Source organism: Miscanthus floridulus, chromosome 14, assembly GCF_019320115.1.
Source record: "Miscanthus floridulus cultivar M001 chromosome 14, ASM1932011v1, whole genome shotgun sequence".
Lineage (NCBI taxonomy): Eukaryota > Viridiplantae > Streptophyta > Magnoliopsida > Poales > Poaceae > Miscanthus > Miscanthus floridulus.
This window is the reverse complement of record NC_089593.1, coordinates 3,060,103-3,072,500: the sequence shown is the minus strand read 5'-3', so window position 1 is coordinate 3,072,500 and position 12,398 is coordinate 3,060,103.

Here is a 12,398-nt window from a genome sequence, read left to right as displayed (position 1 = left end):
GATGAAGACTTCACTAATGTAATAACTTAATGTCGTTCGTGGAACGAGAATGAATGTAATATATGTTTGTCATATATTTTCTGCTTTATCTGTGTTTTCATTAGTGAAATTTTAAATTCTAATTTGAAAAAGCATTTTTTTAAAATCTAGAAATAATTAACCAAGGCGGGCAAGTAATAAAAACCACCTCGGTTAATATTATTATGCCCGCCTCGGTTAATCTATAACTCAATGACGGACCTAGGGCCCTGTGACCCTGGACATTCTTCTGAGCTTCGGTGTCGATACACATTTAGATATTCGCTGCTCACGCTTAACTACAAGCTTAAAATTAACTAAGCGTCTTAAGCTTCGTCCGAGTTTCGTTTGAACGCTGGGTCCCCTACTAATATAATATTGATTAAGATTAGCATATTTCGATTTTGATCCTTTCTATGGTTTCTTGGACTTAGTAGTATATAAATTATAACTAGCATTTACGTTGAAATATCGACGATATCGTAGTCTCAACTCTCACGTCACCCCCAACCATAATGCACAACGTACGTCGACACCTAGTCGCTTGCACATGAAGGCACGATGATCACACATGACACGCTCCTCTATGCCTGGTGCGCCAATTCTCGTGGGTTTGTAACCGTGACAAGCATCATGGTTGTTCATTAGAGATCGATGTGTGGGTCTCTGGTGAGTCGGACACTCAAATCATGGAAGGGACATAGCTCCATTTATCTTGGTTTGGCTTTTGAGCCCTACGTCCATTAGTATAGTGATCTTCGTGTTAGGATTGCTCAATTGGTAGATTATTACAATGGTGGAAATCGAGAGAGATTGGTAGGTGACGAGATCCTAACATATGGGTGTGTTATGTCTCAGGATCAATGCTTCCCGACCGAGAGACCCCTCGACCGATCCCTCTAGGATCGCCCGGGTGCTCGGGGGCTATACCCATTGGGTATGCTCACGCACACCCTCAGGCCAAGGAATCTGACCGAGCCTGAGCAGGCTGCAGCCTCTACATAGGGCTCAGGGGCTCACCTGAGCCTTAGGCTCCCGATCGAAGAGGAGCCTGGACTCTATCCTTAGATCCCGCCTAGCCTACGGCGCCTGAAGACATGCCCCGAGCCATCGAGGCTCAGTAGCTCCCTAGCGTTGCCACTTGGGCGCGGCTCTGCCGCTCGCTCCCCCGATAGGGGCACGCACGGGGCGTGACAGTAGAAGATAAACTCTTCCATGGCCTCCAGGGGCTTGGGGGCTCTCGGGCCCATGTGTCAGCCCCTCAAGATGGCCTCCTTTGCCACCAAGAAGCCTCCAGAAGGCACACCTAGGGGGCCGGTCCAAGCCGACACTGTCTGACACAGAGTGTCAGAACAGAGCAGCCAGATGATGCCCAAGGCTTCTTCTGCTTCACGACATCGCCTCGGTCCACAGAGCACCGCTGCAAAACCCTCCTGGACTCTAGCGCATGCAGACCATAGACTCATCCCCCAAACTGCCATGTATCTGACCTACCTCAGAATATAAGGGGAGGTCGGATCCAAGAGATGGAGGAGGATGATCCCAAAGAGATCATTCCATTCCTCACCGATCTGCTCCTTCTCAGTACCGAGAGCAGAGCAACCCAAGAGGGGGCACCGAGAGCTCCTCCCCCGCACCCGTTGTCTTCCTCCTCTCCGACGAGGGGGAAGGCTCCACCGGTGGTGAGGCAACCTCAGGATTAGCACCGAGCTAACCCCCTACCAAATCTCTCACTTTGTCTTGTACACTCTATTATAACCCCCTGATTTCATGTGCTCTTGAGTATAAGGATCATCAGCTACTGGACGTAGGGCATCGATCGGCCTAAACCAGGATATACCGTTGCGCCCCCTCTATGATTCTTGTGTTCTTGTGTCTACCCGAGCCACCGGAGACAAGTACTCTGACACCGACTCGAACAACAATGCTTGTCGCGGTGCCGACCCCACGATAGTTGGGGATCGCTCTGTGCTGTCCTGGAGTTTATCGATGTTCTTCATTGGTCCCTCGGTGTTGGGCTAGATTAGAATCCGGACCTCCTCGAGTTGGGGCTGATTCAGAATAGGGGATCCACTGTAAAGGGAGTCGTGCCCCCCTTATATTCTGAGAAGGGTACGGTGTACAAGTCGGTTTAGTTCCAGTCTATAGTCCATGCATGCACTAGGTGCATGTGTCCTCTGTTGCGGCATTGGTGGACATTGCCTTGTCACGAAGGGGGATCCGACAGTGTCGTAACCATGCCCTCACGCTATTGTCTAGCTCCATTCTGGCGGTTGACTGTCTGGGGCTGCCTGCTGCGGCGTGGCCACCCTCTATTGAACCTTCTCGAGGCTTCCTTGGCCTGCAATGAGCCCCCGCCTGGAAGGGCTGACGAGCAGGCCTGGGATCCATCCGTCCCAAGCGCTAGTGCCGAGAGAGTTGTCAATAGGGCCTCGCGCCCGTTGAACGGGCAGAAGGCGGAGCATCTCCGTACCCGCCAGGCCTTGGGCGCCTGGCTACTTCCTGAGCTGAATCGTAGCAGATGGCTTGGAACGTTGGTTGCCACCCGGGCATTGGCTCAGGCGGGCGCTGGGTGGAGGTCAAGCTTGGGCCACCAACGCTCGTTGGCCTGTGGCCGTGGCCAACCCCACAGCCTTGAGTGGTGGCAGCGGGGGCGATCAGGCTCATCCTGTCTCCTTCCAGAGAGTACGTGCAAGCATACCTGATAGGTGCAGGCCTGAGCGATCCATGGGATCGGTCGGAGGATCTAACGGTCAACTTCATCTCTCCGGGGGACTTAACATGCCTCTGTGTTAAACTCTCATCACATATCTATATTGATACTATAACAGTAAAAATGTACTTTTATTGTAAAGCAACAACTACATAAATAATGCTTAATAACAAGAGCAAACAACAAAGCAGGGAGACACCGTAAGCCGAGTATGTGAAGTCTGGGGGGTCCAGCAGTACTAGCTAATAACTATACCCCGGCTATGGTCGTTCTCGGCGCTGTACTGGGGCAGTTGTGTCCATATGATATTCATGTTGGACAATATGTTTGATTAGATTTGTAAAAAATATTAGAAATATATGTATTTTTAAGATTTTTTTATTAATAATAGATTCAACTATTCATATGATGATACTAATTATTTACTATATTAATATTTTCTTATATATATTTTTTATTAAAATTAAAAGTGTTTGACTACTCAGCTAAGGCCTTGTTTAGATTGAAGATTTTTTCAACCCGATGAATAGTAGCACTTTCGTCTTATTTGGTAAATATTGTCCAATCGTGGACCAACTAAGCTCAAAAGATTTATCTCGTGATTTCCAACTAAACTGTGCAATTAGTTATTTTTTTTACCTACATTTAATGCTCCATGCATACGTCCAAAAATTGATGTGATGGAGAGAGAGTGAAAAAACTTGGAATTTTGGAGTGATCTAAACAAGGCCTAAGGAGAACTTTGTTTAGAAGGAAGGGAGTACATTACTGCACCTCACTGCATGCCCAGCTGACATGCACCCATATACATTACAGCACGTCACTGCTTTCCCAGTGGACAACCACCCATCTTACTGTATGATCAATAATGGCTTTTGGCACCATTCAAACCAGTGTCTGTGTGTTGGGGATCATTGACGTGCTAATGGGTACCGGCCACTACGGCTGGAGCTGGTCAAGTCTTTGATGTTGGGTCCGGAGCTAGTGGCATCCGTCTCCCTGGCCTCATTGATGCCAGCCGGTAGCCTATCTATATCCCAAGAAAAATTGTGTTTTTATTAATCAAATCTATAAAAAAATATTGATAATTATAGTACCCAATAAATACCAATTAGGAAATTATGTTCATATATTTTATGTTAAATATAGTTATTAGGAGGTATAAATATTGATTAAGATTAAATAGTTTGATTTTGACCATTCCTACCGTTGCTTTCTTCCTACGACGGAGGTAGTATATATAAATTGTACTATCTGGCATTTACATGGAAGTATCGACGATATTGTCGTGTCACATCACCATGAACCCAACGTACATCCACGCTAAAGTCGCTTGCACACATGAAGGCACGAGACACCAATCGTTGAATTGCGTTGCAAGTCGCGTACGCTACTACTGTACTGTATTTTTCTCGCCATTCATGTGAAGCAACATACAACACCTATGCTTCTAGGAGATATAAAATATACGCTGTTATTAGCGATTGGTAAAATTTTTTAACACAATTTGTGACACCACCTATTCTAACATAACACAATTTACTAAGCATGTGTTTGGATGGAGGGACCAACTATGTCGGAGTGGGCTGGTCCCAGTTTTCTGGGTGTTTGGATGGGAGGTTCTGTGACCTGGGTCGAACCTAGGAGGGCATATTCCCCGTAGATGCGGGTTGCCCGGGCACCGCAAAATCGAGCAGACGGGGTTCGACCCACATCGAGCGCTCGCTTCTCCCTCGAGTCCGTCGAGGCAGCGGACGGCCGTGCGCTGCAGCGGGGAAGCAGCATCAGCAGAGGATGGCGGCGCGCGGCACCAGGAGCCAAGTGTGGAGGAGAAGCGCCAGCCGGCCGCGCGAGCGTGGGGGCGCCGGGGCAGCGGCGACCGAGCCGCGTTGCATCAAGGTGACGGCGACCGCGCTGCGCAGGGCGTGTAGGAGCAGGGGCTGCGGCCTCGGGGGACGACGGCGACCGCACCACGCAGGTGACCGGTGGACACGGGGTGGCGACGACCGATCCGCGCAGGGGACCGAGCTTGCGCACGACGCGCAGGGGAGAAGAAAGGCAGGTAAAGGGAAGAGAAAGAGGATGACGCATGGGGTCCATTTGTCAGGATCCTCAACCCACATCAGTTTATCTTCAACCCAAACAGAAAACTAGGACAACCTCATCCCACTAACCAAACGTGAGATGGGTTGAACCCAGCCCAAAAAAACTGAGTTGGACCTAACCCAACCCACTTGGTCGCAAACCAAACACATGCTAAGATTTATTTTGCCCTGCAAAGTTTGTATTTAAAACTAAACTTATACGTGTAGAAACATACAAGATGACGAACTAATAAAGCTTAGAAAAAAAGTAAACTGAACGCATATATTAGTTAGGAGGGGGGAACCGTGACTGATTCCGTGAGCCGAGCGGTCGTCGGCCTAGGAAGACGAGATAGCACTGCTACAAAATACACGATTCGTTGTCACTTCACCGCCCATACAATATAGTACAGCTCGTGTCGTCGTTTGTCATCGATCATGTACGATGTACTAGTAGGACGGATGGGCGTTCATGACTTTAATTATCATACCAATAACAATGTTAGGCCTTGTTTAGATTACCTCAAAATTTTAAGTTTTTTCACTCTCTCCATCACATCAATATTTGGACGCATGCATGGAGCATTAAATGTAGGTAAAAAAAATAACTAATTACACAGTTTAGTTGTAAATCACGAGACGAATCTTTTAAGCCTAGTTAGTCCATGATCGAACAAAGTTTGTCAAATACAAACGAAACGTACTACAATGTCTAGATTACAAAAATTTAGAATCTAAACGAGGCCTTAATCATATAGTACTCGCTCTCTCTCCTCTAACATAAACGCATACCGACCTCCTCCTTGGGAATCCTAAAATAAACACATATCAAAATAACGTCGGTACACAGTACTAGCTATCAGACACACCAAATTAGGGGGTGTTTGGTTACTACAGGAAAATTTTAGTCCCTGTCCCATCGAATGTTTGGACACATGCATGAAGTATTAAATATAGACGAAAAAATAACTAATTGCACAGATTGTGGCTAATTTACGAGACGAATTTTTTAAGCCTAATTAGTTCATGATTTGACAATGTTGTGCTATAGTAAATATGTGCTAATGGCGGATTAATTAGGCTTAATAAATTCGTCTCGTAAATTAGCCTCCATCTGTGTAATTAGTTTTATAATTAACTCATATTTAGTTCTCCTAAATAGCATCCGAACGTCCGATGTGACATGGACTAAAATTTAGTCCAGTAAACCAAACACCCCCTAACTCACACGGTGGAGACATCTTGCCTACCATCGTACTCTAAATTCTTACGACAGCGTCCATGTGCGCCATTACCACTTCTTATCCTTACACTGCCCTCTACGGCTGCTGCTGCTCTCTGTCTGCATCTACTCCATGTAGCTAACGAAGAGACCGACGAGAGTTGACAAGCAAGCAGGGAACATGATCCGGCGTTGCATGCCTACTGGGACCTGTCTTTTTTATTGTTGCATTAATCTTGTCTAAACAACTGTTACCTTACGTTGTTGATCTGATGATGACCTTATATATGCTACCCATTTACCACTTTACATACCCTGCATATATACGACATGCACGATGCAGAGCTAGAACCTGAAATAATAGCTTATTAGTATATATATATAATACCTTGTACTCCCTCTGTCACGATCTTAAGACATGCATGTATTTTAAAATACAAATTTTGTTATCAATGTTCACGTCACACCTGATTTTAAGGATAAAATAGGATGCAAAATCTTAGGTACGCCCAGAGATCAGTCACACACATAAGTCGATAAATTATAAATAGTATCATCACAAATGTTTATTACATCACGAATATTAAGATATAGTCTTCACATAAATATAGTGGAAGCATAAAGAAAGATCTCTCACGGAAGCTCCATATCACAGGGACGTCAACTGGTTGACCACAAGTCTAGTATTCCTCAGGAAAGTCGTCATTACCATAGCCATCTGTTACCCATCCGGGATTTTTATCCGAATAATGAAAATAAACAAGCGTAAGTACGTGTCGTACTCAACAAGTGTAACATGGGGTTCATGAGGCTCAAAAGGCTTGACACAGGTTTAACAGCATTCAGCTTTTAATTGTCACAATTTTAGCATAAGAGTAGCAACAAGTTGGTTCAATCCCAAAGTAAAACTCATGATCAATGTAAACATGAATAATGAATAGCATAAATGGATAATTCTTAGTGATCATCTATTTCATAAATGTTCTAAGGCCGCTCGTGACCGTGAGCACGGCTAATATACCAGTTTTATACTCTGCAGAGGTTGTACACTTTCACGGTGAGTCGGGAAACCCATATGTACGGGTTTATAACTCCCAAAACACTTACAAGGTGAGCAGACCGGGTTCACTATGAAGCCTTTCAAAGGTTCGTCTAACAAGTTAGGGCCATTAGATTCACTCGGCAAACAAATGTAGAGCCCCCTTCCCGATGGCACATTGACGCGTAGCCTATACTCATAGGGACAGAGGCCGCACAATACCCGACTCGTCAAGCCATTCTTACGTCGTTAAAGGTAACCACTAACAAGCTAGAAAATGTTTTCATAGTGAGCTCAAGCCAGAGCCATGTAGCCCTCACAGCTGTACTGTAAGTCCCGGATAATCACTTACAGATAAGTCCTTAGGGAGAGGAATCTGAAGTATTTAGAAAATAGCTAAATACTCCAGCTCCCTGTTTCCAAGTTGCTAAAAAGTCATGTTTTAACGTTTGTTGCATATACTATTAGTCAAGTTACAAGATCATGGTTGAATTGAGCACTAGCAAAGCTACCCAATGCATATCCCATAGGTGACAAGGTATAAGTTCAATTCTAGAAAATCCTTATCAAGGTGGCACATGCAACATGAATTAAATGTATTAGAGTTGATAGGAAACAAGGATGATCCCATGCTATACATTCCTTAAACAAGGTGCTCCTGTTGATCCTGCTCGTCAAAGTAGTACCCTTGATCACCCACGAATTGCTCACCATCTATACTCGATAACCATAGCAACATACAAACATCCAGAAGCAATCATGCATAGCAAACAAAGAGTATAGATTAGAATAGTACACCAACAGCATAAATCTAGATGAAAAGCTTGTAAAAATGAATATACGTCTCGCTACGAACACACAGACGCGAAGATCACGAAAATTGAAGCTAAAACAAATAAGTTATGAATTAAACAAGATTTCCTTTAGTAAAATAATAGATTAAATCTAACCTCAAATTTTAAAAGTTGAAAACATACTTAAAAGTAGTATGAACATGTAGATTATGGAATTACGAACCTAACGCAAGTTGAACGGATCAAATCAGAGTTAAACCGAAGATTTTATGGCCTACAGAAGGTAGTGGCAGTTTTGTAAATAGATGAAATTTGATTTTCAAATTTAAAATAATTAAAATCTGAATTTAAACCGAACCAGGGACTGCGGCCACAATTTAAAGAAAAGGCAGGGGCCCTTTAACAAAAGTTCAGGGACGACGGGTTAAGATCCAAATAATTGTAAGGGCCTTTTTGCAAAATGACCGGCGAATGGGTATCTTATAATCTCGGCCCTTGATTTTGAATCAGACGGTTGGAAACAATCCAGAGTGAGAGAGAGCGGACGGTGAGACCGGCGGCGAGCCCAGGCGGCGACGCCATTGACGGAACCTCTCCGGAGTTGGGCGAAACAATGACTTCGGCCACCGTTTGGCTCAGGAGGAGGTCAGAGAGCAAGAGGATCTCAAAGACGAACTCGATGGAGGGGACTAGGGCGGCTGCGATGGCACGGTGGCAAAGCGGTGGTCGATTTGGTGGCTCGTTAGGTACGTCGAGGTCGCGCGAACAGTAGAAGGCAGGAGGGAGCAAGCGCGGGGCACCGTGAGCACTCTTAACAGATTTTGAAGACCGGCGGACGACTCTGGTGGACGGCAAGGCGATGGCTCGGCGAATCACCCGGCGGCGGCGTCTTTAGGGCGTGCGGCGGCGCTGTTAGGGCTTGAGCGATGACGATTTGGCGACTGCAAGCTCGGAACGAGGAGGGCGGCGCGGTGCGGGCCCACTTGTCAGGTCTTTCTCTCCTCTCTGTTTCTTCTCCGCTCGTCGGCGCCACCCTCGCTGGTGGAGTCAGACTAGACCTCGTCGTCTAAGTAGCACTCCTCTCCTCTAAAATAAACACATTTCTACCTCCTCCTTGAGGATCATAAAATAAACACATTCTTACGACAGCCTCCATGTGCGCCATTGCTGGGGTGTTTGGAACCAGGGACTAAAGTTTAGTAGATGTCTCATCGGGTATTTAGATACTAATTAGAAAGACTAAATGTGAGCCTAATTAGGCTTAATAGTTTCGTCTCATAAATTAGTCTTAATATGTGCAATTAGTTTTGTAATTAGTCTACATTTAATACTTCAAATTAGTGTCTAAACATCCGATGTGACATGGACTAAATTTTAGTATGCGGAACTTCCACTGCCCTCTGTGGTTGCTGCTGTGTTCTCTGTGTGCATCTACTCCATGTAGCTAGCAAAGAGACCGACGAGCGTTGACACGCAGGGAGCACGATCCGGCGTTGCCTACAGGACCTGTCTTTTTTTCCAGTAATCTCGTCTAACTAACTACTACGTTACGTTATTGATCTGATGATGACCTTATATATGGTGCCACCATTTACCACTTTACCTACCCTGCATACAACATGCACGATGGAGAGCTAGAACCTGAAATAATAGCTTTTATAGTATAGATATATGTATCTTCTACTCCCTCTGTCACGATCTTAAGACGTGCATGTATTTTAAAATACAATTTTTGTTAACGATGCCCAACAATTATTGTAATCATATACGAACTTTAAGGCCGCATGTCACGTCTCGAATTTATTGAATAAATGGCAACGGCAGAAGAAAAAGGATTATCAACGTTAGTTAAAAGAAAAAGAATACCAGCAGCAACAAGAAGAGGAGAGGTATGAAAGAAAATAAGCTGAGTCACATTGGAATTATCCTTTCTTCAGATATTGTTGGAATAAAGGTTTAAAATTGTCTACTAGAAATAATTGCCCAGAGTGCAGTGAGCAATATCGGAAGTTTAGTCAATCACAAGCCAACCGCCGGTCTATCCATGCTCAAAATGAGTATCATCATAATAATATGGATCGACGCTTAAAAAATAGAAGTGTACATGATCGGCTCGGGAAGCGAGTTGTTGATCAAAACTGGGCTAATTATGAAGAAGAATGTGATGAGGAAGAGTATATTTGGCAGGAAGGGCAATGGTGTCCATGAGGTTTAACAAGAAGTCAGAAAAGAAGGGTACAACGCCTAAGGAATATAGAGCTAGAACAGGCTTAGAAATCTGGTAGACCTCAAGTGTGGTGTGCTAAACAAACAGCCGATAGGGGTCAACCATTGGCTAATATTCAAATGGCTTTTCTGTTGCCGTCAGAATTCAGAGCTCCAGCAGACCAAGAAGTTTATTCAAATTTTGATGATTCGAAATATGATGAGATAGTTGCCAAGTTGACAGTAATACAGCAAGCTATATTCGATAAGCCAGTCAAGCATCGCCGCTTAAAGGCTTTATATGTCAAAGGTTTCGTTGATGGGAAGCCGATGAGAAAAATATTGGTGGATGGAGGTGCTTCTGTTAATCTTATGCCTTATACTACTTTTTGTAAACTTGGCAAGGGACCAGGAGATTTGATTGAAAGTGACATGATGCTTAAGGATTTTGGGGGTAATGCATCCAAGACCAGGGGGCAATAAACATTGAGTTGACAATTGGAAGTAAGACTTTACTCACTACGTTCTTTGTCATTAATGGAAAGGGTTCATACAGTTTACTCCTCGGTCGTGATTGAATTCATGTAAATTATTGTGTACCATCGACTATGCATCAGTGCTTGATTCAGTGGCATAGAGATGATGTTGAGCTGGTTCATGCTGATGATTCTGTGAGTATCGCAACAGCTGATCAAATGTATTGGGAGCTAGAAGACTTCGAGTGTTTTTCTGGCAAGTTATGGGAAGGAGGCTTCATTAAGATCAATAATGAAAGCCAACAGCCGATCCAAGCAGTCGGCTCTGAAAGTTTATTTTAATGGATAATCTAATAGATGGTACAGATGGTAAACTTGGACATGGCTTTACGTCGGCCGATGAATTAGAGGAGATAGATATTGGTCCTGGAGATAGGCCTAGACCGACGTATGCAAGTGCTAAGTTGGATCCTGAGTATAAACAAGAGTTGATACATTTATTAAAGGAATTTAAAGATTGTTTTGCTTGGAAATATTATAAGATGCCTGGTCTAGATCAATCAATTATTGAACATCGGTTGCCAATCAAACCTGGATATCGGCTGTTTAAACAAGCTCCGAGGATATTTAACCCAAATGTTCTTGATGATATCAAAAAGGTGACTGAAAGATTACTAGAAGCGAAATTCATCCGACCGTGCCGATATGCAGAGTGGATATCGAGTGTTGTTCCTGTGTATAAGAAAATGGGAAGTTAAGAGTTTGCATCGATTTTAGAGATCTGAACAAGGCTACACCCATGGATGGTTATCCGATGCCGATAGCCGATATGTTGGTAGATGCAGCAACCGGGCACAAGGTTATTAGTTTTATGGACGGCAATGCAGGATATAATCAAAATTTTGTGGCTGAGGAAGACATAGCAAAAATAGCTTTTAGGTGTCCTGGCGCAATCAGTTTATTTGAATGGGTTGTGATGACATTTGGTTTGAAGAATGCTGGTGCAACTTATCAGAGGACGATGAATTATATTTTTCACAAGTTGATCGGCAAGATTGTTGAAATATACATTGATGATGTGATGGTAAAATCTGAAGGGTACAAGGAACATCTAGCTGATTTACGGGAGACTTTGGAGTGCACAAGAAAACATGGTTTAAAGATGAATCACAATAAGTGTGCCTTTGGAGTGTCAGCTGGATAATTTTTGGGTTTTATGGTCCACGAGAGAGGAATCGAAATTGGTCAAAAAAGTATGAAAGCAATTGATGAGGCAGTGCCCCCGACTACTAAAACAGAGTTACAATCTTTGCTTGGCAAGATTAATTTTATCAGGAGGTTTATTTCAAATTTGTCAGAAAAGATTCTATCGTTTTCTCCTTTGTTGAAATTGAAAAATGATCAAGAATTTAAATGGGGTGACGTACAATAAAAGACGTTTGAGGAGATAAAAGAATATATGAAATGTCCACCCATGCTGGTCCCTCCTCAGCAAGGTAAGCTTTTTAGGTTGTACGTGTCGGCCGATAACCAAACAATTGGATCGGCCTTAATGCAAGAGTTTGAAGGAAAAAAAAACGAGTTGTTTTCTATCTAAGTAGAAGGCTTTTGGATTCAGAAACAAGATATTCTCCTATTGAAAAGTTATGCTTGTGCTTATATTTCTCTTGCACTAAGTTGCGACATTACTTGTTATCGGCTGAGTGTACAGTTGTTTCTAAGGCTGATGTGATCAAACATATACTATCAATGCCGATATTAAATTGGAGAATCGGGAAGTGGATTCTTGCATTGTCAGAATTTGACTTGAGCTACGAATCGGCTAAAGCAGTTAAGGGGCAAGTAAT